This window comes from Dasypus novemcinctus, chromosome 9 (genome assembly GCF_030445035.2).
Source record: "Dasypus novemcinctus isolate mDasNov1 chromosome 9, mDasNov1.1.hap2, whole genome shotgun sequence".
NCBI lineage: Eukaryota > Metazoa > Chordata > Mammalia > Cingulata > Dasypodidae > Dasypus > Dasypus novemcinctus.
Genome location: NC_080681.1, coordinates 104,385,515 through 104,412,293, shown reverse-complemented (window position 1 = coordinate 104,412,293; position 26,779 = coordinate 104,385,515). Strand labels below are relative to the sequence as shown.

Below are 26,779 nucleotides of genomic sequence, written 5' to 3'. Positions count from 1 at the left end.
TATGAACTCTTTATTTTATGCAAAATATGTCTGCAAACCTATAACTTCTCTCAGAAAATATTACAAGAGACAAAGGAGAATATTAAATATTGATAAAGGAGTAGATTCAACAATAACATATAACAATTATAAACATATGCACTTACCAAAAGGGCCTCAAAATATATTAAACACAGCTGGGGGGGTACTGGGCTCCTGGCCAGGGGGTCACTGTTGTGGGCCCTGGGAGAGCAGCGGCAATCCTCCAGGTGCAACGGCAAGAACCAGGAAGGAAGGAGGGCCCAACAGTGGGCTCTTGATACTAATGGCTACACTTTTGAGCCTATGCACCTGCAATAAGAACAAGGCCTAGAGTAGCATTGTGCCTGGGGGTTTCCTCCTGACAGCCTTCATGTTACTCAAATGTGGCCACTCTCACAGCCAAACTCAGCGTGTAGATGTGATGCATTCCCCCCAGCGTGGGACACGACACCCAGGGATGAGCCTCCCTGGCACCGAGGGATCACTACCACATACCAGCTGAAGAAGCAACTAGAAAATGACCTTGAATTAAAGATTCAATGCGGAACAGCAGAATATACCTGTCTACATATAATAACATGACTTCGGGAAGCGGTATGACCTAATGTAAGGGGGAAATGGAAAGGAGAAATGAGATTATAAGGCTGTGAGTCTCTAAAAAAGAGTCTGGAGGTTGTCAGAAGGAATACCCCTATGTACAACTGAACAGAGTCTAAGAGACAGATAAGGTAGATACAACCCCAGGTATTGGTTCTTTTGAGGGATAAAGAGACCCACGGGTTCTATGGTCATGGCAGAAGGGGTTCACTGCCATGACAGATGGCCCTTCTTTGGAGCTGGTGTTTCTGCGTCATGGAAATGGACTCAGAGGGGATCTCTTTTCACAAGACTTGCATGCTACTTTATTGGAACTGTAGTTGGTGCTGAGTTTAAGATATATGTAGGGGATTTGAATCTCTGGACTGATAATATGACACCCAGGCCCAGAGCCTCAACAGACCTCAGCTCCTACACTTTGACTTATTGGACTTACTCCACTCAGCTAACATGGAGTTGAAGAAGGTCAACCACCACAACATGGAGCCTAGAGTGTCTACAACTAGAAGCGGGAAGAGTGCATCCAGTACCCATGTGGAATCTAAGCCCTCACTTGACATAGGTGTGCAATGGACACAACCAATCCAATGTCCACAGAGGAAATGTGAAATGGGTGTGGGAACAGTAGCCATGGGGGCTGCTGGGTGTGGGGAACGGGAGGAAGAGATGAGATGTGGAGGCGTTTTCGGGACGTGGAGTTGTCCTGGATAGTGCTTCACGGACAATTACGGGACACTGTAGATCCCCCCAGGGCCCACTGGATGGAACGTGAGAGAGTCTGGGCTATGATGTGGACCATTGACTATGGGGTGCAGTGATGCTCAGAGATGAACTTACCAGGTGCAATGGATGTATCACGATGATGGGAGAGAGTGTTGCTGTGGGGGGAGTGGGGAGCGGGGGTGGTGGGGTTGAATGGGACCTCATATATTTTTTTTAATGTAATTAAAAAATAATAATAATAAATAAATATTAAAAAAATATATATTAAACAAACAGTAATAGAATTGAAAGGAGAAATAGTTCTGCAATAATAGTTGGAGATTTCAATACACCACACATGTATTGGAAATGGCACATTTGGAAAGAACACATGATCAACAAGGAAATAGAAGATTTACCAAGTAGACTTAATAATCTATATAGGACCTTCCACCCATCAACAGCAGAATACACATTCTTTTCAAGTACACAAGGGTCATACTCCTTGACAGAGCATATGTTAGAGTATGAGATAAGTCAATGCATTTAAAATATTGAAAGCACTCAAAATTACTTCTACGATCACAATAGAAAAAATCTACAAAATCTTTAAAAGTAGGAAACCAAGAAAATTTACAAATATGTAAAGATTAAACAACAGTTAAAGAAGAAATCAAAAGGGAAATTTTAAAATATTTAGAGATGAATGAAAACAAAAACACAGCATACCAACTCTTTGGGATGCAGCAAAGGCAGTGCTCAGAGGGAAATTTTTAGCTAAGAACACCTATAGTATAAAAGAAGAAAAACCTCAAATCAATAGCATAACTTCACATCTTGAGAAACTAGAAAAAGAAAACCCCAAATTGGCAGCAAGAATGAAATAAGATTAGAGCAGAGATAAATGAAATAGAAGAACAATTGAGAGACTCAACAAAAGTTGGTTCTTTGGGAAAAAAAAAGAAAAAGCAAAATTGACAAACATTTAGCTGAACCAATAAAGAAGAAAAAAGACAAAAATAACTAAAATCAGAAATGAAATGAAGGCTTTACTATGGACTTTATGGAGCTAAAAAAGATTATAAGTGAATATTATGAAAAATTGTATACCAATGAGCTAGATAATCTAGACAAAATGGAAAAATTCCTGGGAACACAAATTATCTCAATGGTCTCAAGAAGAAATAGAAATCTCAATAGATCTAGAGCAAGTACGGAGTTGAATCAATAATCAAAAACCTTCGGGAAGCAACTGTGGCTCAATTGATTGGGCTCCCACCTACCATATGGGAGGCAAGCTGGCCTGCACCCATAGAGACCTGATGGCCCACGCCTGTGGAGAGCTGGCGCAGCAAAGTAACGCAACAAAGGGAGACAAGCAGACAAGCAGAAGAACTCGCAGTGAATGGACACAGAGAGCAGACAGCAAGCAAGCAGCAAGGCGGGGGGCGGGGGGGAATAAATAAAAATTTAAAAAAATAAATCTTTAAAAAAATTGAAAATTAAAAAAAATAAAACCTTCCACAAAAGAATGGACCAAGACCAGATAGATTCACTGATTAATTCTACCAAATATTTAAAGAGAATTAACACCAGTCTTTCTCAAACTCTTTCAAAGATTTAAGAGGAGGAAGCACTTCCTAATTCATTCTATGAGACCAACATTACTCTGATACCAAAGCCTGGTAAAGATATCACAAGAAAAGAAAATTAAAGACCAATTCCCTTATGAATATTGGTGCAAACATCTTTAACAAAATACTAGCAAATCAAATCCAACAGTTAATTAAAAAGATTACACACCATGACCAAGTGGGATTTATACTAAGAATGCATATGAAAATCAGTTAACATAACACAACACATAAATAGAATGAAGGCAAAATACCACATGGTAACCTCAATAGATGCATAAAAGGCATTTGATAAAAATCCAGCACAGTGTTTTTTACAACACTTTTTTTAGCAAAGTTAATAGATCACATAGAATGTTACATTAAAAAAACATAAGAGGTTCCCATATAACCCACACCCCACCCTCCCACACCCATCATTTTTGTAAAATGCATTTTTTTTGAAGATACATACATCTCAAAAAAGGTTACATTATAAAAAATATAAAAGTTTCCCATATACCACCATCCCCTGCATCCCACTCCTCCCACACCAACAACCTCCCCCATCATTGTGGCACACTCATCGCACTCGACGAACACATTTTGGAGCACTGCTGCACCACGTGAATAATAGTTTACCCTGTAGTTCACACTCTCCCCTGTACATTCAGTGGGTTATAGCAGGATATATAATGTCCAGCATCTGACCCTGCAATATCATTTAGGACAACTCCAAAGTCCCAAAAATGTCCCCTCATCACATCTCTTCTTCCCACTCCCTGGCCTCAGCAACTACTGTGGCCACTTTCTCCCTGTCAGTTATACAATTTCTTCTATTAGTAGTTATAATAGTTTTATAGTAGAATATCAGTAAATCCACTCTAATCCATATTTTATTCCTCCATTCTGCGGGCCCTGGTCTGGAGCTCAGTACCATGTCAGTGGGCCCTACTTTGGAATTTGTGTCCCTGAGTGTGATTGAGCTGGACTCAGATGTAACCTTTCTACACATGCCTCTTCTGTCACTTTTACTGAACCTGTGGTTGGCTCTGGGGTTTGTGCATACTCAAGAGACTTGAATCTCTGGACTGCCCATGTGCCAGCTGGGCCCTGAGCCTCAGCAGAGTTGCAGCTCCTACTCTCTGATTTGCTGGACTTATGCAGGTCAGCTAACAGGGAGGTGAAGATGGTCAACCACCACACCAGGGAACTGAGAGTGCATACAACTGCAAGCAGGAGAATTGCATCCGTCAGCACTCTATCTTGATTTTAAAAAAAAAAAAAAGAAAACTAGGAATAGAAGGAAACTTTCTCAACATGATAAAGGTTATTTATGAAAAACCACAGCTTTCTCCCTAACATCAGGACCAGGAACAAGACAAGGATGCCCACTCTCACCACTACTATTCAATATTGCACTAGAAGTTCAATCCAGAGAGATCAGGCAAGGAAAATAAATAATAGGTATCTAAATTGCAAAGGAAGAAGTAAAACTCTCTCCTGATTTCTCATGATCTTACATATAGAAAATTGAAAGGAATCCATATGAAAACTATTAGTTAATAAATGAATTCAATAAAGTGCCAGGATCCAAAAGCAACATGCAAAAATCAATTGTGTTTCTATACACTAGCAATGAACAATCCAAACAGGAAGGTAAGAAGACACTGCTATTTACAGTAGCTTCTAAAGGAATAAAATATCTAGGAGTAAATTTAAAGATGTTAATGATTTGTACACTGAAAACACTGTTGAAATAAAGACCTAAATAAATGGCAAGACACCCCATGTTCATGGATTAGAAGACTTAATATTGTTAAGATGTCAATACTACCCAAATTTATCTAAAGATTCAAAGTAACCCATATTAAAATTCCAGCAGCCCCCTTGTTTTTTGCAGAAATGGAAAAGCCAATGCTCAGAATTACAAAAGGCTCTGAATAACCACAACAATTTTGAAAAAGAAAAACAAAGTTGGATGACTCATATTTCCCAGTATCGAAATGTACACTAAAGCTACAGTAATCAAAACAAGGTTGTCCTGGCATAAGGATAGACAAATGGACCAATGGAATAGGATTGGAAGTCCATAAATAGACCCACACATCTATGGCTAATTGATTTTTCACAAGGATGCCAAGTACAAAAGTGGGGAAGGAATAGTCTCTTTAACAAATGGTGCTGGGAAAACTTGATAATCATGTATAGAATAATGAAGTAAGAGGAGGACCTCAGTTACTGCCACAGTAAGCAGTACCACAAGCAGGGGTGCTCCTGAGGGCTCTAGAGACATCTAGACACTATAGGCAGGGCAGACAACCCCAGGAATTGGGCACCCTGTTAGTGGGCCTTACCTTGGAATATACGTTCCCCAGTGTAACAGATTTAGACTTATAATTTGCCTACACATGGCTCTTCTGTCCCTTTTATTTGAACCAATAAGTAGCAATACACTCATTAAATATATGTCCCAGAGACTTAAATCCTTAGTCTGTTCATATGCCAGTTGAGCCCTGAATCTTAGTAGAGCTGTAAAACCTACTCTCCAATTCACTGGACTCACCCAAGACAACTAACAAAAGGACGATGATGGACAATGCCCATGCCAAAACACAGAGAGTGTCTACAACTGCAAGCAAGACAGTTCCATCCATCTGCCCCCTGGGATTTAAGCCCCCTCTCAGTCAGAAACAGAGCGGACCTCAGCATCCTAAAATACTCAAGACTGAGGAATGAGCAAACATAAGGGGGGAATGCAACTATGGGCTAAAGTAGACGTATTATTCTAGCAATGGAAGAACTTGTAACGTTGATATAAAGGCAGTGGGTCACCCGAGGTTCTGAGGGAAGGGAGAAGGAAGAAAAGGTGTAACATGGGGCAATTTGGGGACATTGGAATTGTTCTGAATAACATTGCTATGACAAATATAGGCCATTATACATTTTGTCAAAACCTCTAAAATTATGTGGTGCAAAATGTAAACCATAATGTAAACTACAGGCCATGGTTAGTACCAATGCTTCAATATGTGTCCAGCTATTATGACGAATGTACCACGCTAATGAAATTTGTTGTTAAGGGGGAAAAGCGTGTGTATGATTGGGGGGGCGGGTTGTATGGGAATCCCCCTATATTTTTGATGTAACATTATGTAATTAAATCTTCTTTAAAAATTAATTTTTTTAAAAAAAAGAATGAAGTTGGAACCCTACTTCGTACCATATACAAACATTAACTCAAAATGGATCAAGGACCTACATATAAGAGCTAAAACCATAAAACTCTTAGAAAATAGCATAGTGGCAAATCTTCATGACCTGTACTTTACCAATATATTCTTAAACATGACACCAAAAATATGTGCAACCCAAGAAACAATAGATTAAATAGATTTCATCAAAAGTAAAAGCTTTTGTGCATCGAAGAACATTATCAAAAAAGTGAATTGTGACCAGTAATAGAAGAAATTTTAGCATCGAGGTGGAGAAAGTGGCCACAGTAGTTGCTGAGGGCATGGAAAGGGAAGAAGAGATGTGATGTGGGGGCATTTTTGGGATTTTGAGTTGTCCTTAATGATATGCAGGGTCAGATGCTGGACCTTATATATCCCGCCATAACCCACTGAATGTACAGGGGTAGAGTGTGAACTACAGGGTAAACTATTATCTGTGTAGCGCAGCAGTGCTCCAAAATGTGTTCACCAAGGGCAATGAGTGTGCCACAATGATGGGGGAGGTTGTTGGTGTGGGAGGAGTGGGGTGGGGGGGGTATACAGGAACCTCTTATATTTTTAGTGTAACCTTTTTTTGTGTGATGTATATATCTTTGAAAAATACAATTTACAAAAATGATGTGGTGGGGGGTGGGGAGTGTGTTATATGGGAACCTCTTATGTTTCTTGTTTTTTTTTTATGTTTTTTAATATAACATTCCTTGTGATCTATTAACTTTAATTAAAAAAATTTTTTTTTCGTGAAAAGACAACCTATGTAATGGGAGAAAATAGTTGCAAACTATACAACATTATGCTGGGTTATAAAACAAGTCTCAAATCATTCAAACATATTGTATGAATTTGGACCACAATATCCTGAAACAAGAAGTCAATAAAGTTAATCAAAATGAGAGACACTGGTTTCCCCTGTAAGTAAGGGGTCTCACTTACTTAGAGCAGCAAAGAGTTAACCAATGCCTGCCACCAGGAACAGCAGTCCTAGGGCCCCAACCCACTCCGTGGTTTGTAGGTGACACGGTCACCAGCAAAAGTGCGGCAGACACGGGCACTGAGGAACAACACTGACTCACGTAGAGAAGGGAGAAAGCAAGGTCAGCCTCGTGATGGGCGGTGGACTCCACAACCAGAGGTCACGAGCCGATGCAGAGATGGACTATGCACACCCCTCTCTCCTGCGCCAGAATGCAGCGGCTCCACTCCCTCCCACCAAGAACGTAGAGCAGTGGAAGTGAGCCAGGTGCCGTAAAACACAGGCTTTCACCAGGCAGTGTCCAGGGACTGACTGCCCATGCTTGGGGTCAAAGGTGAAGGGATGTGCTGGCCGGCCACCGTCTGCTAGGAAATGAATTTTAGCTCCAGGAGCCCCAAGAAGGGAGTCGGCCCAAATTCGTCACCTGTCCCAAGTGCCAGGGTTTATCTGTGGGCCCCAGGGAAAGTGGCAGACCCTCCTCAGGCTGTCCTTTCCCGCAAATAATGAACAGCTACCTGTATAAAACTCACACCTAAATACACATAGTGGTCGAAGTAGAAATCACAAGTGAAATTAGAAAATATTTTAAATGAATGTCAAAAATAACCCAACATAGAAAAATCTGCGGGTTGCAGCTAAAAATCGTACTTGGAGATAAATTTGTATCTTTACTTACAAAAGAAGGAATGAAATTAAAAAATTCTAGGTTTTCTCTTTTTTACTTAAAAAGTTAGAGGAACAAAAAGAATAAGTTAAATCCAAAATAAGGAGAAGGAAAAAAATAATAAAGATGAGAGTGGAAATCATTTTCTGTGAACAGGCAATTAATAGGGAAAAATCAACAAAACTAAAATCTAATTCTTGGAAAAGACTAATATAACAATAAACCTTTAGCTAGAATGATCTAGAAAAAAGGAGAGAAGTTTCAAATCACAAGTATAGCGAATAAAATAAGGGCTGTTACTACAGATCCTGTTAATAATAATATGCCAGTAAATTTGACAGTTTAGATTAAAATGGTCAAATACCTTTAAAGGCGCAAATCACAAAAACTGATAAAAGGAGAAACAGAACATCTTAATTATCCTGTATCTTCTAAACAAATTTAATTTGTAATTTAAAATCTTTCCACAAGGAAAACTCCAGGCCCAGATTGATTCACTGGAAAATTCCAACTACCATTTAGATCAGAAGTGATACCAATGCTGCACAAATTCTTTCAGGAAATAGAAGAGAGAACACTACCCAACTCATTTCTGGAAGGCAGTATTACCTTGATAACAAAATTAAAGACATTTCAATGAAAGTAAACTATAAACACATGTTCCTCATAAACATAGATGCAAAATTCCTTTAAAAAAAAGCAATATATATAAAAAGACATTATGGGGATAGAGATAGGGAGTAGAAAATTAAGGCTTAAAATGTATAGGGTTCCTATTTAGAATTATGGAAATGTTTTGTTAATGGATGGTGGTGATGGTAGTTCAACATTGTGAACATAATTAACAGCACTGGAATATACATCGGAATGTGATTAAAAGGGGGAATGTTAGATTGTACATATGGTGACAGAATTTTTTTTTAATTTTAAATCTATGAAACCACACTACACAAAGAACCTGAGCTAAACTATGCACTATAGTTAATAGCACAAATATTAAAATGTTCTATCATCAGTTGTAACAACTGCTCCACACTAATACAAGGTGTTAATAATAGGGTGGGTCCTGTATTTTATTGCATGGTTTTTCTGTAAATGCACAACTTCTCTAAGAAAAAAAAGACATGATGACCAAGGGGTTAATCAGAAGTGAAAGTTTGCTTTTAAATTGGACCAGTTCCCTCTAGTGTGTTTGTTCCTCTTCCTGAACTCTCTTCCCAGTTCACTTATTCTACAGATATTTGCTGAGCACCTACTATGGACCTGGCTGATGGTAGGCAGAGGCTGGAAGAGTTGGATGTGACATCATGGCTGCCCTTGGAAAACTCATCATGCAGTGTGGACGCATGGTACAAATATAAGAAAGTACACGAAGGAAGGGAGAAGTGGGAGCAAAGTGCTTTGGGGGCGCTGAGGGGGAATTTATTCATTTCCCCCAATGAAAGTGATGCTTGACTTGGCCCATAACATGTACATTTCATTTATGTGCTTTTGACTACATACATTTAGCAAAAAAAAAATCTTTTTAATTTTTAGTGGAGAGAGCAACAGCAATATAAGTAGTACCAAGAAATCTGCCCGGCCCTCCTCTCCACAAGCATGTGCTCAGAAAGGATACTAATGTGAATCTGTGTTTCCTCACCTCAGTCCTTGTGTCATGTGCCAACTCAGAACCTGATCCTCCACGAGACGCTACTCTCTACATGTGTCGGGTAAAAAGCTGAGAGTGGGGCTCAGGGCAGTCTGAGACAGTCAGGCAAGGGGGGTAAAGTGGAGAGGTGGAAAGGCGTGGCATGGAAGGAGCTGGCGAGGAGCTCTGGAGTCTGGAGCTCCAAGTATCAGGGGGATGGAAAGGGAGGGACAGGAGATGAGGCTGAAGAGGCTGGCAAAGAGCAGACTTTAAAATCCAGGATAAAGATTTTAAAACATATTCCAGGGGTCAGAGGTTTTCAAGGTGCCTCCCTGGAGATGCCTAATGAGCAGAGCAGGGTAGAGGGGAGGCAGGAGTCAGCCAACTTGGGTCCTCTCCCCACTTCATCCTGAGAAGCTCTGCTCCAAGGGATCCACTTTAGATTCCAGTGAGAAAATGGGGGAGGGGGTGGAGGTGACCTTTAGTAATAATATAAAAATGTATATAAAACAATTGAATAAATAAGGCACCTCCAGAAAGAGTCTAGAGTGTTGGCAGGAGAGCTGTAGGCTGCGGGAGAACAATGCCCTTTATCCAATCGCCCAGGCACGAGAGATGTCTCCTAGGTGGAGGGCCTCAAGTGTCAAGAGCAGGTGCCAGGGCCTAGAGATTAACTTCCTGCTGGTTTGGATCCCACAGCCCTCCCTGTCCAGAGGTAAGTGAAGACACCCAACTGGACTAGACCATCTTGAGGGCTGGTGTCTAGAACATCCCTGTGTTCCTTTCAGAACTCAGTGGCTGCCGGGACAGAGTTGGTTTCAACTGGGGTGTCAACTGGAAGGGGTTTAGCCATTGACTGGAAGCTCAGCTCCCATGGTGGACACTCTGCCCCTAAAATCAGAAGTCACTCTAGGCCGTCAGCCCCTGCAGACCGGACACTTGACGAGCTGCAGACCAGGCCCCATCGCGGCACACACACATACATAACATGCTGGCAGTGAGAGAGGGCCCGGGTCGGGCGGTGCCCTTGCTCCCACGATAGGCAGGCAACACTCAGATCTCTCCCGAGAGGCTGAATTTTCACATTATTGTCCCTGCCCTGTCACCCCAAGGTCTTGATCCAGTTGCGCCCCTCCCAAGCCTCCATTTCCCCGTCTATACAACAGGATGGGGGAGAGTGGACAGGTGGCTCTCTAAGCTCCCACTGAGCCCGGGAACTCTGGGAATTGGAGCCAGTGTTCACATTGCTCGCGTGGGATATGGGCTGAGCCAAAGCCCATCACGCAGGACCATATTGTCAAAGAAGTGTTTAGAAACATTAAAAAAAAAAAAATGCACACAATCAAATTTTATTTTAAAGTAGGTGAATAGAAAACATTAAAAGCTGTCAGAGGAACATTGTGACACAACTACTTTAAAGTTAGAACTATAGACCATCAGATGACTTTTCAAGAGAAGCTAAGGAAGCTAGGAGATAATGTGCAAGCATACCTCATTTTGTCACATATCACTTTATTTTGCTTTGCAGATACTGAGTTTGTTACAAACTGAAGGTCTGTGGCAAATGTGCATCAAGATACTGTATTGGCACCATTTTTTTCAAAAGCATGTGCTCACTCATGTCTGTGTTACATTGTGGTAATTCTTGTGATATTTCACACTTGTTTATTATTATCATATCTGTTATAGGGCTCTGTGATCAGTGATCATTAATATTACCATTGTAATTGTTTTGGAGTACCATAAACTGTGCCCATATAAAATGGCAAACTTAACCCAAGAAAAAAGAAGTTCAGTTCGCCTGGCAATTACAGTAGCTCCTCAGTACCTAACTCTCAGTGAGGTTGACCAATGACCCAACCTTTCTCTCCCTTTTGAAGCCAGCACCAGCCAATCACAGCCTTCTCTTTCTCTGAAGCCTAGTATGGCTGACATCAGCCAATGGCCTGTTCTCTCTGTTCCTACAAAGGCCTGAGATCAACTTTAACCAGTGACCAAACTCCTCTCACTGCAGTTTGCATTCTGCACCAACCAGGGTGCGATGCCCCGCCCAAGCCTCTTCCTGGAGCCATCCCTGGCCAATGGCTGGGCCCTGTGGGCGGGCCTAGGGTGGCCCGGGGAGATGGGCGTGGCCGGGGAAGTACTTGCCCTCAGAGAAGGGCAAAGCCTCCCGAGGACCACGTGGAGTTGGGAGTCAGATAAGGCTGAGGACAGGCCCGTGGAGGTCCGGAGCTCGGGGCCCAGCCTGTGGCCTCAGGGAAGGTGCGGGTCTCCAGGAGAGGCTGGGCCTGGCCACGGCCCCTCCCTGAATGGGGGCAGAAGGCCCCGCCATCTGGGGCCCGATCCCTTACCCCTCACCGGTGGGTCAGGCAGGGGAGTTCCCTCTTCTCCCTCCAGAACCAGCTTCAGAGCTAGAAGTGTCCCCAAGGGTCATCTGACCCCCACCCACTCATTCAGGCAGAAAACTGAGGCAGAGAAGGGAGGGACTCCCTGGGGTCTCGAGGCCAGTGAAGGCCACTTTTCTTTCTTCTTCTTGGTAGTTAATGGGAGGGGTCCAAGACGCTGAAATCTGGAAATAGCTTTTAGTATTAATATTGTCTTTCTTCAATTCTAGGACACACAAATTAACCTTTCTAAAACAAGACACTTTCAATTTATCAAGATGTTTAATTTACTCTTTCATTTTTCTTTCTATCTCCCTCAATTATTAAATGGTGGGCGTATTTTCTGACAGATGGCACCTTAGAATAAAGCATATAGACAAAGGGTGGAAACCAGTGCTAATGTCAACCACTCTTGTTTTCGCTGGTTTTGGTGTTCCTGGCCCTGTGCTAAGTGCTGAACTTGCTCGTTCTCGAGTAATCCTCCCAGCAGTGCCGTGAGCACTAGCTTGACCCCATCTCACAGCTGAGGAAACTGAGTCTCCGAGAGGTCAGTGACTTGCCGGCTCACACAGGGAGTGGTGGAGTTGTGACCCTGTTTAAACCCCAGACAGAGCGGCTCCAGAGCCCACACTGGACACGTTAGCCGCTCCTCGTTCCTTCACTCATTCCCTCATTCACTCATTCCCTCATTCCCTCATTCACTAATGAAAGCCCAGGGCCTGCCCTTAAGGAGCTGACCATCGAGTGGCGACATCAGGATCCCTCTTTCTGACACCAACTTGGTGTGACCTTCAAACAGGAGGAGGCCTTTCCCTTTCTGGGGGTGGGAGATCCTGTCTGTAGGATGACAGGCTGGACCTCAGAGCCTTCCACAGTCTTCTGCCTGCCAGGCCGGGGCTGGTGCTTTCCTCCCGCTGATCTCCTGGAAAGCCCCACTGCCCGGTGACAGCTGTGAGACCACGAGGTGCTTTGCTGTTCTGCCCACTGTGCCCAGCATTGGCCGCTGCTGTCTGAGGGCAGGTTTTCATCCCCCGGCCCTCCCCTGCTGCCTCCTTAGCCACGTAGGCTGGGCAGAGGGACGGGACACTGACCCACCCTCCTGCTCCCTCCAGCTCCTGCAAATACGTGTCACTCACTGCCAGTGGCCGGGGCCCTTGTAACAGGGAACTGCGCGTAACTGGAAATATCTGTAACGCTATTGACGTCTCCCCCAGCCCCCCCTCCCTACTGTTGAAGGGAGAAAGATGAAAGAGTAAAAGGTATTGATTTTCCAGGACTGTGCTGGGAAGCCAGAATCAAGGCTGGGAAGAAGGGGGTTGTGTAGCCTAGATCTTAAAATGAAATTATGGTTATTGTTCTGGTAGCACTTCTGTGCCCCTATGACAGACAGCTCTCTAAGTGACAGCAGATTTGTATTTCATTAGGACACTTGAGTCAAAAGATCAATGATGCTTCTCGGAGCCTCTCTGCCAGTCTATGCGGGCGGATGAGCCTGGTGAGAAGCCTGCAAAGATCCAGCTAAAATTAGGCAGCTGCCGACAGAGGCTGGATTCGCAAATCATAGCATATCGATTTCCAAAGTGATGCTGAAACCGAATGACTTTAATTGCCTCCTTTTTCTGTCTTTTTGAAGAGGAACCTTCTGTAATAAAGTGGTTCCGTCTCTAGGGAAATGGAGCTCTTTGAAGGTCAGCTCAATATTTGGCAGAGTGCAAAGGTGAGGGGGATGATGGGCAGGAGAGCGGGTGGTTTGAATAACCGTGGGTAACCTAGAACTTAGCTGTCAGAGTCTGAGCAAATTGGACACGCCCAGCTACTGACCAGCTGAGTGACCTCGGGCAGCAGCCTCTCTGGCCTCCATATTCCTTGTCTATAAAATGGGTGTAACCATGGAGGATTTGGTGATTTAATTCAGGCAAAGCGATTGGCCTGGCACAAAAGAACTGCTCCCTGAAGGAGATGGTTTTAGTTAGAGGCAGTGCACTGCTGCGACCCACTGGGTGCCAGACCACGTGTTTCCCATACCTCACCTCGTCCAGTCCCCCAAATCACCTTGAGGTCTGATTTCCGTTTCACAGATGGAGTGAGACTCAGGAAGCTTAAGAAATCCGCCGAGTGGTGAGGAAGGTGGCAGGTGCGGGTTTGAAGCCCAGGTCTCTCCGCCGCCACTGCTCTCCCTTCTTGCTCCATGGACCAGCATCAACAACACCCAGGAGCTGGTTGGCGATGCATGCTCAGGCCACACCCCGGGTCCCAGGGAATCAGAAGTGGTATTCTGACAAGGACCCCAGTGGTTTGTGCGGATTTCATTCAGAGCAGCCTGCCTGACCCCCTGGGCATCGGCCTTAGCATTTGTCTGAGTCTGCCTCTTCCACTTTGCCCCCTCCTCCTTTTTCCTCTCCTCCGCCATCCACATGGCCAGGCCTTCTCAGGGATCTTCCATCCCTTGGGCCCTCCTCGCCTCTGCCTGGGCACCCGCTGGCCCTTCCGTCTTCTCAGAGTCTATCCACCCCTAGGCCCAGCCCATCCTGAGTCCCTCCCCAGTTCTGGGGCTGGCAGTGGCCTAAGTCACTGCCCCACAGCATCTCACCCATGCCCCACTAACATTCTGACAGGGTTTTGTGCTTTCTTACTATATTTTTTTTTTGGGGGGGGTGTATTAGTCAGCCAAAGGGGTGCTGATGCCAATTTCCAGAAATCTATTCGGTTTTATAAAGGTTTGGGGTAGAAACTTACAGTCGCAAGGCCCGAAAGAATCCAACTCAAGGTACCATAAGAGGTGCCTTCTCACCCCAAGTCATTGGCCAAGTGTTGGAGCAAGATGGCAGGTGATGTCTGCAAGGGTGCAGCCTTCCTTCTTCCTCTTCAGGCTCCATGGTCCCAGCTCTTTCCTTTCTCAGCTATAGGTTAGCATAAGGCTCGTCTCTCCCCAGAACTCATTTCTCTCTGGGCTCAGCTGCTCTGCTCTCTCCACAAGTCCAGCTATAAACTATCAGGCGAACGGCTCGTCACTCTTCCCGGGGCCTCTGCCCTGTCTAATGGAACTTCTCTCTTTCCTCACACATCTGCTTCTCTGTGTATTTACTTCCTGGGGCTCCACATCAAAACTCTCCAAATTTCTCCTCTGCCATGTCATTTTCTCTCTGAGTCCTCACCCATCAAGGGGACAGGGACCCAATGTGCTACTGACATGGCCCAATCAAAGCCCTAATCATAAGTTTTTTGTTGTTGTTTCTTCCTGAATTCCCTCCCAACAATTTTTTTCCATCTCGCTAGCCAGCAAGAGGTCATCTACGTACTGAAGGAGAGTACAAATTAAGCTTTCCCGTGGGTAGGACGCCAGATCCACTGCCGGGGCTTCTCCAAAAAGAGTGGGGGAGTTTTTTGGGTGTTTTTTTTTTTTTTTAAGTCAATTGCCAAATTTATTTGGAAGGGACAGAGACCCAAATAACCACAGCATCCTAAAAATGAAGAGCAAATTCTGTAGACATACTCTTCCTGATATTGAAGAGTATTACAAAACTACTGTAGACAAAACAGCATGATATTTGCATACCTAATCGTAATTTAATCAAGTAAAAGTGAAACCTCCAAAAGACCAGTTTACAAACAATCCAGGATCTATTTTTGGAATTCATAAACAATATCAAACTGCTACAGGGGATACCGTGGTTCAAAGAGAGGAGGACTGGCTTTAGAGCAACGCTTAAATCCTGATGCTGCCAGCTCTGAGCTACTGGGATGATATGGGGGAAATTGACTCATTCCCCTCACTGAAACTGTGAGCAACTTGGGGCAGGCCAGAGTGGGGAAGAGGCGTCTTCTTTTCTACCCCCTTGGTGCCTTGGGTCATCAGTCATTGATGCTGTTCTCCCAACACTTCCAATTTTACTCCGGGGTACATGGTGGGATGGCATCCTGACCACCTGTAGCTGGACAAATCCATGTGGCTAGTGCCAGCCAATGAATGGTGAGCAGGAATGTTACTTGTTGCTTCCAGACCCAGCACTTCATTGCTGATGTGAGGCCCTCCAAACTCTCACTTTCCCTGGTACAGCATGCAAAATGGTGGCTGTTCAGTCACCGGGGGTCCCTGGGGGACCATGATGAGCAGAGCCTCCCCCACCTACTCACAAGGGACATGCTGCCTCAGCAAGAAATTCCACTTTGTTGTTGAAGCCATGAGATGCTACCAGAGCAGAGCCTCGCCCACCCCGACTGCTGGCTGAACTCAGAGCACCTGTCGCCCCGATGCTGCTGCCCCAGTGGGCCAAGGGCGTTGCACACGTACAACACACCAGGCCTCTGTGGGCACCGCAAACCCAGAGGTGGACGTGATCTCACCCTAGAGGAGCTCACAGTATGCTGATGGGGACTCAGAGAACAATGTTTCCTCACTCCCACCTCCTCTCCAGCCTCATTTGCCTTCAGGCACCCCAACCCTGGCCACTGACTCACCTGTAAATCCCTGACTTCAGCCTGCTGTCATCCCTTCCTGCCTTTGTATCTGACACGCCTTCTTCTCTCGTCCGCTTGTGGCCGACTCTTACCGCTCCTTGGGAACCAGCTCAGGGAGTCCCCACTCTCAGGCCACCTCCCCAAGGCCAGGAGGAGCTGGATGCCCCAACCCAGGCTCCTGCCCCTGTAACCCCCAGGACTCACCTCCATCACGTCCCTTCCACTCTGTTGCAAGGGTCTGTCCACCCGACTGTCCTCCCAGGAGATGGGGGCACAGCCCGTGGGGCAAGCACTGGGCCCATCCATCTGTTTCCCCAGGCTTACCAGGGCTACCGCAGAGATGGGATCAACAGATGCTGCAGAAGGAATGAACAGTCCCGCATCGGGAACAGCTGTCCCCACAGGGGCGAATTCCCCAGTCACTGGGCAGGCTCAAGCACAGGCTCCTGAGAGGCAACTGCAGGCTCATCTGAAGGGGGATGGAGAGCGCAGCCAACTGGAGGCAGCGTAGGGTGGCAGGCAGCACGTGGCTTCACAGGCAGCTGCAGGGGAATGGCTTTTGTAGAGCTCCGATTTTGGAGCCAGGCTGCCTGGGTCTGAACGCTAGCTACCTGTGAGACTCAGGCAATGTGACTCCTCTGTGCCTTGTTTCATCGTCTGGAAAATGCTGAGACTAGGATGGACCTACCTCATAAGATTATGAGGAAAATGCTAAATGCTCCATAAAATGTCTGTAATTTTAATAGCCCTAGGTTCCAAATGAGGCTCTGCCACATCCTGGCTCTCCATTCTTGGGTATTGCATTTAACAGAATGAATAGGGGGTCAGGATCCCCACCTCTCAGGGCTGCTGTGGGGAAGGGGTACATCCTGCGTGAGAAGCACCCCAGGGCTCGGTCCAGGTGTGGAGCTGGCAGCTAGCTGCCCCAAGGCCCCCCCAGAGGAGAGCCCACCAGGAGCCGGCAGGGGAGGAGGCAATTATTTGCAAGAAGTGGTTGGTTCTTCAGAAAGGAAGTGAGGGGAAAGAAGAAATCACAGCCTTCCCCATCCCCCACCCCCACAGCACCCTTCCACCCCCACCCCACCATTGATTCCTGGCACCATTAGCACTGCAGGTGTATTGACTGACCGGGCCCAGACAGGCACTGCCGGGTGACACGTGCTGCATGACAATCGGTTCTGAACCTGCCCTCCCGGAGCACTGATTCCAGGGACTAAGGTGTCCATAAAGCTGCTCGCGCAGGTACAGGGGTGAAGCTGGCTGTCCAGGAGCATCGGTGTACCTGAAGGAAAGACGATGACCTTGTGCTACCATTTGCAGGGAGGACTGCAGATCCTACTCAGCTGCAGAGGCAGCGGCAGAGGCTCTGCGTGAGGTTTCTGAGCAGCCAGCCAGCCAGGTTATGTGCAGGGTCGCAGAGCAAAGTGGTTCACGACTGGACCTGCTCCCTGCATTCAAATTTCAGCTCCACTGGTTTCAATTTCCCAGCTACTAAAACAAATACCATACAGTGGGGGTCGACTTCACGCTGGAATTTATTGGTTCACAGTTTCAAGGCCTGCAAGGTTTGCTTCCGCCAGAAGCGGGTGGAGGGTTCCTTAGCTTTTCTGTCACACGGCGGTGCACAGGGCAGTGCCTTCTCCTTTCTCTTCTGCGATATTACTTCCAGCTTCTGGCTGCGCCCTGTGGCTTCTTTTTCTATGTAAAATTCCCTTTGCCTCTAAGGACTTTAGCCATGCTGGATGAAGGTCCACCCTTACTCGATTTAGACATGCCCTAACTAACAATAGCTTCACAGGTCTGCCTCTTGGGGGGACATGATTCAATCCCCTCTTGGCCGCCGTGGTCTCATGCATCAGACGCCTGCGCACAGGTGTAAGGAGTTTCTCCCTCATGGGGTGGTTTTGAGAATGAATGGGCTGTGTGACAAGCACGTGTGCTGACAGCACCAAGGGATTTGCTATCATGGTCCCTGTTGCTCCCTGCAGAAGGAGGCAGGAGAAGGACACTGGCCACCGCTGGACTGGCCACGACTCTTTCGCCTGCTGAGTCGGTTGCTCAGCTGGCTGTAGCCTACAGGCAGGGATGACTGGATCGCAAACAAGAAGTCTAGGGGCAGATCCTCACTCAGCTCGTTCTGGGGTCTCAGGTGCTGTCTTCAGGCCTTGGTCTCTTCTTTCTCTCTCCTTTCCCGAGCGGCTCCCACATTCAGGCAGAGTCCCCCCCACACACACACCGTCACTGCCCACATGCACTCCCCAGGGAGTCCCACACCAGGACTGAACGTGTCTGGCTCTGATGGCTTGCTTGGGCCTGAACCCGTCCCTGCGGTGAGATAATCTGATTGGGTCAGAGGTGGTCACGTGCGTCCTCCTGTGAGCCAGGAGAAGGCACTCTGCATTCCCTTCCCCTCCCTCCCTGGACTGAGAGGGGAGTTGTGGTTCTCCCAGGAAACCAAACCACAAAAAGGGCCTAATTCTGGACAGAGAAAACTGTGAAATTTCCCGTGGAGTTCCTAGAACTACAGCCTTGACCAAGTCACTTCGATGTTCACATCCATGACGTGGGTCAACCACTCTCCACCAGCCACCCTCAGGGTTGGCGTGAGGATAAGATGGGAAGATGGCTCATCAACCCAGAGGCTCTGTAGTACTAGAGTCCGCACCAAAGCTGCCGCAGGAGGCACAGACCTGAAGGGTCACCTCCGCAAACAGGGATCAGCATCCTCACCTCACCTTCTCTGCCGGGATGTCCTGAGGCTCCGCCAGGCTTGTGCCTGTACCAGCACTTTGTCAGCTGTATCGTGCTGGCCCAGCATCGACTGCTGCAGCTGCTGCCAAGTGAGAACTGCTCCCACGACACTCCCTAAGGGGCTGGATCCATGCACAATCAGTTTGGTGCCTTTGCTGGCTACTTGGTCCCAGTGGGGCTGGGAAATGACAGCTGGCACAACACAAGGAGCTGACACCTTATCAGCTGCTTCTCTGAGCCACAAGCCTTCCAGACCAGCAAGATCGTTTCCTTCCAATGCACCAGTCATCTTCTGACTTGATCAAGGAGTGGGAAGCTGGTAGCCGTGGCAGACCGCCGCCTTTGCTTCTGCCTCTGAGTCTGAGCTGGGGCTGCTGGAGATTTCCATGTAGGCAGGAAAGGGGACGGGGGGCATGAGGGGATAGGACTGCACGTGCTGGGGTCAGACTGCCTGTATGCTATTGATGCCTTTGGCCCTTGGACCATCCTCTTTTCCTCATCTGAAAGCTGGAGATGATAATATATACCATACAATAGAGTAACCATAAAATAAAATCTTATATTGGTGATGAAATGGGAGTTGGCCCAGGAATTGGCCTCCCTGAGGTCAAATCCCAGCTGGACAGCACTTACGGCTATGAGACCTGGGGAAGAAACTCGGCTTCTCTCTAGTCATGTGCTCCTGGAACGGACCTGTACGTGCTATTCCCACCACCTGGACCAGACCCCTGCTCCCTTGCCCTGCTCACAGTCATCCTCCAGGCCTTGGCGGGGATACTACCTCCTCCCGGAAGCCGTCCTGAACCCCACCAGGCCCACCTCTATGTTCCAAAACAAACACAGGGCTCCACCTATCTGCTTCAGTGTGCCCGGCACACAGTAGGTGTTCGCCTGTTGAAGGGACACCTGCCACTCTCACTTCCGAACATTTGCCTGCCTTGGCACCAGGGACCTTAGGCTTCTGTAACCCTGGTGCTGTGAACATCAGAAAAGGCCTAGGGAACACCGAGGCTCAGCAAGGGAGCGGCTTGGCCAGAACTGGAACTCGGGGACTCTAAGCGTCAGCGCGGAGTTCCTTCTGGCTTCTGCTCACACACAGGCTGCGCCAGCACGTGAGCCTGGAACAGCGGCCTGGTTACCAGATCTGGAAGACTATACTGACCGAAGAAGATACACAAATGTCTATAAATGTGTTAAAACATATCATTGGGAACTCTGTATTTTATGCCTGATTTTTCTGTAAACCTACAACTTTTTTTTTTAAATTTCTCTCCCCACCTCCCCCCTCCAGGTGTCTGCTCTCTGTGTTCACTCGCTGCGTGTTCTTCTTTGTCCACTTCTGTTGTTGTCAGCGGCACTGGGAATCTGTTTCTTTTTGTTGCGTCATCTTGCTGTGTCAGCTCTCCGTGCGTGCAGTGCCATTCCTGGGCAGGCTGCACTTTCCTTCACACTGGGCGGCTCTCCTTACAGGGCACACTCCTTGTGCATGGGGCTCCCCTATGCAAGGGACACCCCTGCGTGGCAGGGCACTCCTTGCGCGCATCAGCACTGCACATGGGCCAGCTGCACACCAGTCAAGGAAGCCCGGGGTTTGAACCGTGGATCTCCCATGTGGTAGACGTCCGCTACCATTGGGCCAAGTCTGCTTCCCCTACAACTTCTTTAATAAACAAGAGTTAAAATAAAAAACATCATCACATAAGGTGAAGAAGCATAAATAGGGGGAAGATGGCTCCAAATTGCCAAGCAGCAACAGAGCTAATTTTTCGGATGTTTCAGGTACCTGAGACAGGATCAGTACACACCCCTTAACCCTGGTGGGAAATCACGTGTACAGGGGGAAGATAAATTCTCCAGAATAATGAATTTCAGATGTCTCGATGATTTCAACTTAATAGCAATAAGAGCGGAAGACAAAATCTAAATTATCTTTTAAAAGTACCAAACTAGCATCTTGCACAGAAAATCTTAAAACTATTTTTACTCTAAGCAGGGAAACTGGCTATTTCTAATGTAGAAGATATGTCCTTACAGAAGAGAAGATGTTATAAAACCTCAAAAATATAATTTCTTGAGGACCTACTGTGTGTCCAGCACAGGGCTGTTTAAATCCACACCCAAACCATATGGAGCAGGGACTATTCACAAAGCCCAACTGTGCGCCTCTTCCCACAAATATCTGCTGAGGAATGAATGCCCATGTGAAAGGTGGGGAAACTGAGGTTCAGAGTGATTGAGTGGCCCAGCTGAGGCCTGTTGTCAAAGCTCCTCTGACTGTCCAGGCTGGTTTCCCAGGGTCTGATCCTGGCTCTACCACTTAATTACAGGGCAGCACTAGCTGAATCAGTTCATTGCTCTAAGTTTCACCATCTGTACATGGGGACAATGGTATCTGCCAGCAGCTGCCCCAGGACAAAGGGGTCAGTGGGTGTCAGGGGGGTTGCTGGTGCTGGGTGCAGCCAACCCACCTGCCACAGAGCTGAGCCTGGGGCACCACAGCACACCCCACAGTGTTACCTACTCGAACCTGCCACGGGCAGGGGAGAAGTGTGGTCATTATCCAGGTGGGAATGTGACCAGGAGACACATGTAACCAACAGCTTTTTCTTGAAATATATAAAATATAGAAGTTAACAGTTTGGGCTTCTCCTTGTGATAGTGTCCCCAAAGGGTGGCCAGTTCCATCTCAGTCCTGAGACTGTGGTGGAAAACCACGCGCTGGCCCTTGTCTTTCATGACATTGCAAATTCCAAAGCCAAGGGCTCTAATTTACTCTTCATGGCCGTAAGATGGAAGAATTATCACCTTCTCCATTTTACAGGTGAGAAAAGCAAGTCACAGAAGTTAGGTAACTTGTTCAAGGTTACACAGCAGCTGAGAAATGCACTGCATGCCTTGTGGTATCTGGAACAAATTATACACATGCTGGAAGCCGTGGCTCCTTGAGCCCAGGCTGCCTGGAAGCTGATGGTTTGCTTTCCCTGCTTCCACCCTACCTTGACACCAAACAAATACCCCACCCAAAAGCACAGTTCCTGCCCTCATATGATCTTTCCAGTCTTTTCCAGGCTCCCCTGGAAATGTTGGGTACTTGAAAAACACACACACGTTGGTGTCAGAGAGACCTGGGCTCAACTCCTGGCCCTGGCTCTTCCCAGCTGTGAGGCCTTGGAGGAGACACTTACCCTCCCGTAACGTCCACTACCTTACCTGCAAAATGGGCATTGCCAAGGTTATGAGAGCTAGCTTGTTTGAAAATGCCTCACTCTCAATAAATATCCCCTTCCTTCTTTCCCTAGCTCCCGCTCTGCATTCCCTACCTGTAGCCTTTTCCCCAGATAGCAGCAGTGGGCTCTGGGATAGATGGAAACAGGCACAGGGCCTCAGGGATCTTGTGATGAGGCTGATGAATTAAGAGAGAATAGATGAGAGACATCAAGGAGCAACTCAGATTCACCGACTTACATGAGCCCAGATTATGTGCCAAACACATGATAAATGCTTAGCATGCAGCAATCTCATTTCATCTTCTCAATAGCCCAGCAAGGGCTGTACAACTCTAGAGGACTGTGCTGGGGCCCAGGGAGCTGAAGTAACTTCCCCAAGGTCATCTCCTAATAGTCAGTGAGCTAGAATGTGAGCCCAGGTCTGCATGGCTGAAAAGCCCATATTCTTAATTATTCCACTCTGCTATTTCCTGGTGCTCAAAATGTCACCATTCTATTAAGAAGTAATGAGATACAATGTGTGAAAATGCCTACAGGGTTCCTAGGACTCAGCAAAGCACCCTCAAAAGGCTTGAGGTACCAGTGGATGTGATGCCATCGATGCAGCGGCTTGGGAGCAGCCTACTGCTGTGGGGTACCCGGCTGCCCTGCGGCTGAGACCTGAGGAGCCAGCTGGCCAAAACAATCACTGCCCAGGACCTGCTGCAAGGCCACTCTGTAACCCCGGGGCCCTGGCTCAGGAAAGCAAATGTTTCCGGTCACACCCTGTGACTAAAGAGGCTGTTTGTAGTTGTCTCATTTCTCTGGGAGAGAAAAAAGAAACATCCTAACAAGTGATTCTGCAGAGAAATACTCCTACCTGCAGGAAACTGAATCTCCTTGGCACAGTTCGGAGAAGGCAGAGCCCCTTCTCTCCATCTATCCACGAGCAGCCTTCTAATGAGGTGAATGCTCTTCTACTCTTCAATGCTCTTCTACTCTTGAGGGTGGAGGCTAAATGAATTTGTCACTCTTGTTGGATAGAAATATGTGATGGGAAATGCCTACCATTTGACCTTATAAGTGTAACAAGATTTATTCATTATGCTTGGATTTAGGGTAGACTCCTATCCCCCACTGCCCTGGCTTGTTATCAGTTACCACAAATGCAGTGTCAACCCCAAAGCCCCAGAGGAAGGCGTTCCATTGCCCACACAGCAGGGGAAGCTTAACAATGTAAAATTTTAAATCATATCGGCGTTAAATTAGCACGGATTTCCAATAACACCTCGAGGCGCCTTCCAAATGTACACAGAAATAGAACCCTGGAAGCGTTTTATATTTTCTAATAATTTTATGGCCTCAAAATAAACAATCTCCATTTCATATCCCATCCTTTTGCTCTACACCAAGGTGAAATCTATTTTCATTTTCAAGAGAGAGTTTTTAGAGTCCATATATCTTAGGCCTCTTTTAATGAAATGAAATCCTAACTTATGGACATAGTCTCTTCAACTGTGTACGTGAAACTCCAGCAGATTGAATACTAGCAAATCCTTCCGATACTCTTCAAACCTTCAAATTCGGGACACTCTACCGTGTGTCAATAAAATCGAGTGGAATTCGCAGATGTGATGACGAACTATTTTTCTTACTACGTTGGACTTCTAGATGCCGTGTGGTCTGGGGCTTCGAAGATGGGTTGGAGAAGTGAAGCTGTTTCTCGGCCTGAATCTCTTAACGGTAGAGATGGAGAAGAAGTGAAAGCACGAGGACACTGGCTGTCGACCGCAGGGCAGTGGCTCCCTCCGCCAGTGCGCGAACCTCAGTCGTCGTAGCAGCAAGCGTCGTCTCCTGCGAGTCAGCCTGCGTGGGTAGCAGCAGCGCCAGAATCAGCAGCCCCAGCCGCAGCCCGGCCACGACCGCTCTGCGCATGTCGGCGCCGGCGCGGCGCCGCGGCCCTCTCTCCGCCCAGCCGCAGGAGCGTCGCACGATCCCGGCGGTTGCAGGCGAAATGGCGACCGCCACCAACGGCAGTTCCTTATATACCGCGGGCGTCACAAAGGCCGTGACGTGGCGCGCCGCCCGCCCGCGCTCGACTGCCCGCAGAGGGCTTGGGATTTGCAAAGAAACTTGGAGAAGTTGCATAAAGAGCCTGTACCCCGTTGCTTAGATGTTGAAGATTTCCATAACCTTTTGTTTTTAAACGTGATGTGCATGGTCAAAAGTTGTTAGCACAGACTGCGCGAAGGGGGTATACCCCGAGATAATCAACGTAGATATTTGGCATGTTTTAATACGGTGCCTTTACATGACTTTTACACAATAGAGATTGTACTTGGCGTCCAAAACTTTGGCTTAACGTTTATCGTGGGCATCTTCCTGTTACCAAAATCTTTTTTAAAAAACGTGATTTCGTCAGCTTCTTAAAAGGGTTGCAAACCGAACTCTCTGTAGATACTTTCATCCTCAGCTTGTTTTTGTTTGGTTGGGTTTTGTTGTTTTTGTTTCTTCTTGCTTGTTTTTAAGGATTCTTCTGTGTTTATACAGTTGGAAAGAAAAAACACCATGTGCTACTTAGTTGTTTTTAAGTGATGGCATTTCCGTATTTTCCAACTTTTCTATCCTGGTATATATTTCTTTTGAAGGTTGAACTAGTTTTTTTGAGGAATGGGGTGGGTGGAATTCAAGTTAGAATAAACCAAGGTGGAAATTGCTTTTTAAAAAAGACTATAGAAAGACTGAAAATTAAAGACAGGAAGCTCCTGGGTTCTAATGGAGCACTTATAGCCTAAATGGAAATTTGAACTTTTTGAGTGACTGGAATGGATAAAAATAACCTCACTTATGTTTCAAATTTGAGAAAACTTATACAAATTTAATTTTTAAAATGTTTAAACCTTTGTTTGGTATTCTCTTATCAACTTAAAGACAAAGTTGAAAGTTACTCAATATCCTGTTTATCCTTTATTTTCCAGAATGTAAATATTTTCTTTATATTCCAGAAAATAAAAACTTACTTTCTCTGGGCTTTTCCTATGCCACTGCTTCCCGACTCTTCAAAAATCCTGTTTTGTTTTTCTCAGTCCTTAGGGGATAGCCTGAAGAGTTTTCTGATTCCTTTCTGCCATTTGGGAATTGAGCACACACAAACTGGAGCCGATCCTGCTTACTTTTTTTTTTTTTTTTTTTTAACTTTCCACTAGAAAAACAATGTGGTTGTAGTGGCAGAGATAGAGGAAGCAAGCACCTTCCTGGGACGTTGCTTTAGTCCATATCATGGTCAAACAACACGAGATGAGAACAGCAACATTACTTCCCGACCAAGGGTGTTTCAAGAGACAAGGATCCTCATATTTTTTCCCCCTAACTTTTATTCAACTGTCTTTTGCTTGTTTTGTATTTTTAAAAATCAATTTTATTGATACATATGAATAAATTATATAATTGATTCACCATGTACAATCAATGGTATTTGGTGTAATCACATAGTTGTACATTCATCACTTCAATCATTATTAGACTATTTTCATTACTTCAATAATAATTAACAGACAAACAAGAAAATTCTTCACCTCTCAATTTATGATTTCCCACCTGTACATATATCTGCCCTTTCTGGCTATTTTGCACAACTATTAAGCAGATTTCTTGAGATATATTCACATACCATATGATCTATCCTAAGGGTATCATCAATGGCTTTTAGTATAACCACAATGTTGTGCATTTATCACCACAAAAAATTTTTAGAACAATTTTATTACTCCAAAAAGAAAAGCTCCACAGTTCTTAGCATTCTTTCTCCAGCCCTACATAGCCACTAATCTAATTTCATCTTTATGAATTGATTTATATTAACATTTTATATAAATGGAATCATACAATATGTAGTACTTTGTGTCCAGTTTCTTTTACTTGGCATAATGTGTCTTTTTTGTCTGATATTAACATTTTGTAATATTAGCCCATATTTGTTCAACTTCAAAGAAAAACAATCTTGCTATGCAATTTTACCCATATTCACATTTCACATGTGGTTTTCCATGTTACATTTTTTTAGCTTTCCTTTAAGTATTACACATGACCTTAGACTTGCCCTTTAAACCATTTTCTTTTTTTTAACTTTATTTTGTACATTTAATAATTGACAATATAAAAAATTAAAAAAGAAAAAGAACACAGTTGAATAAAAACACCCATTTCTCAATTAAATGCACTGGACACATTTTTTTTAATTATACAGTTTGTTAGACAATATATTTGGTTGATAGTAACGCAATCATACAGTATTTGTCCTTTTGTGTCTGGCTTGCTTCGCTCAACATAATGTGTTCCAGGTTCATCCGTGTTCTCATATGCTTTACAACGTCTTTTCTTGAAGTTACAGCTGCATAATACTCCACTGTGTGAATACACCACAGTTTGTTTATATGTTCATCCATTGTCACTGGTCTCAGTTCTTCTGGGTATATAGCCATTAGTGGTATTACAGGGTCATGTGAAAGTCTATTCAACTTCTGTAGGAACTGCTGAACAGTTCT

General features: G+C 45.6%; 1 pseudogene; it reads left to right on the top strand.

Annotated features, from left to right (window-relative positions):
* LOC101445844 (serine/threonine-protein kinase ULK2-like) overlaps positions 1 to 19,147 on the top strand; it is a 101,622-nt pseudogene extending 82,475 nt beyond the window's left edge.
* Positions 19,148 to 26,779: the final 7,632 nt, after the last annotated feature.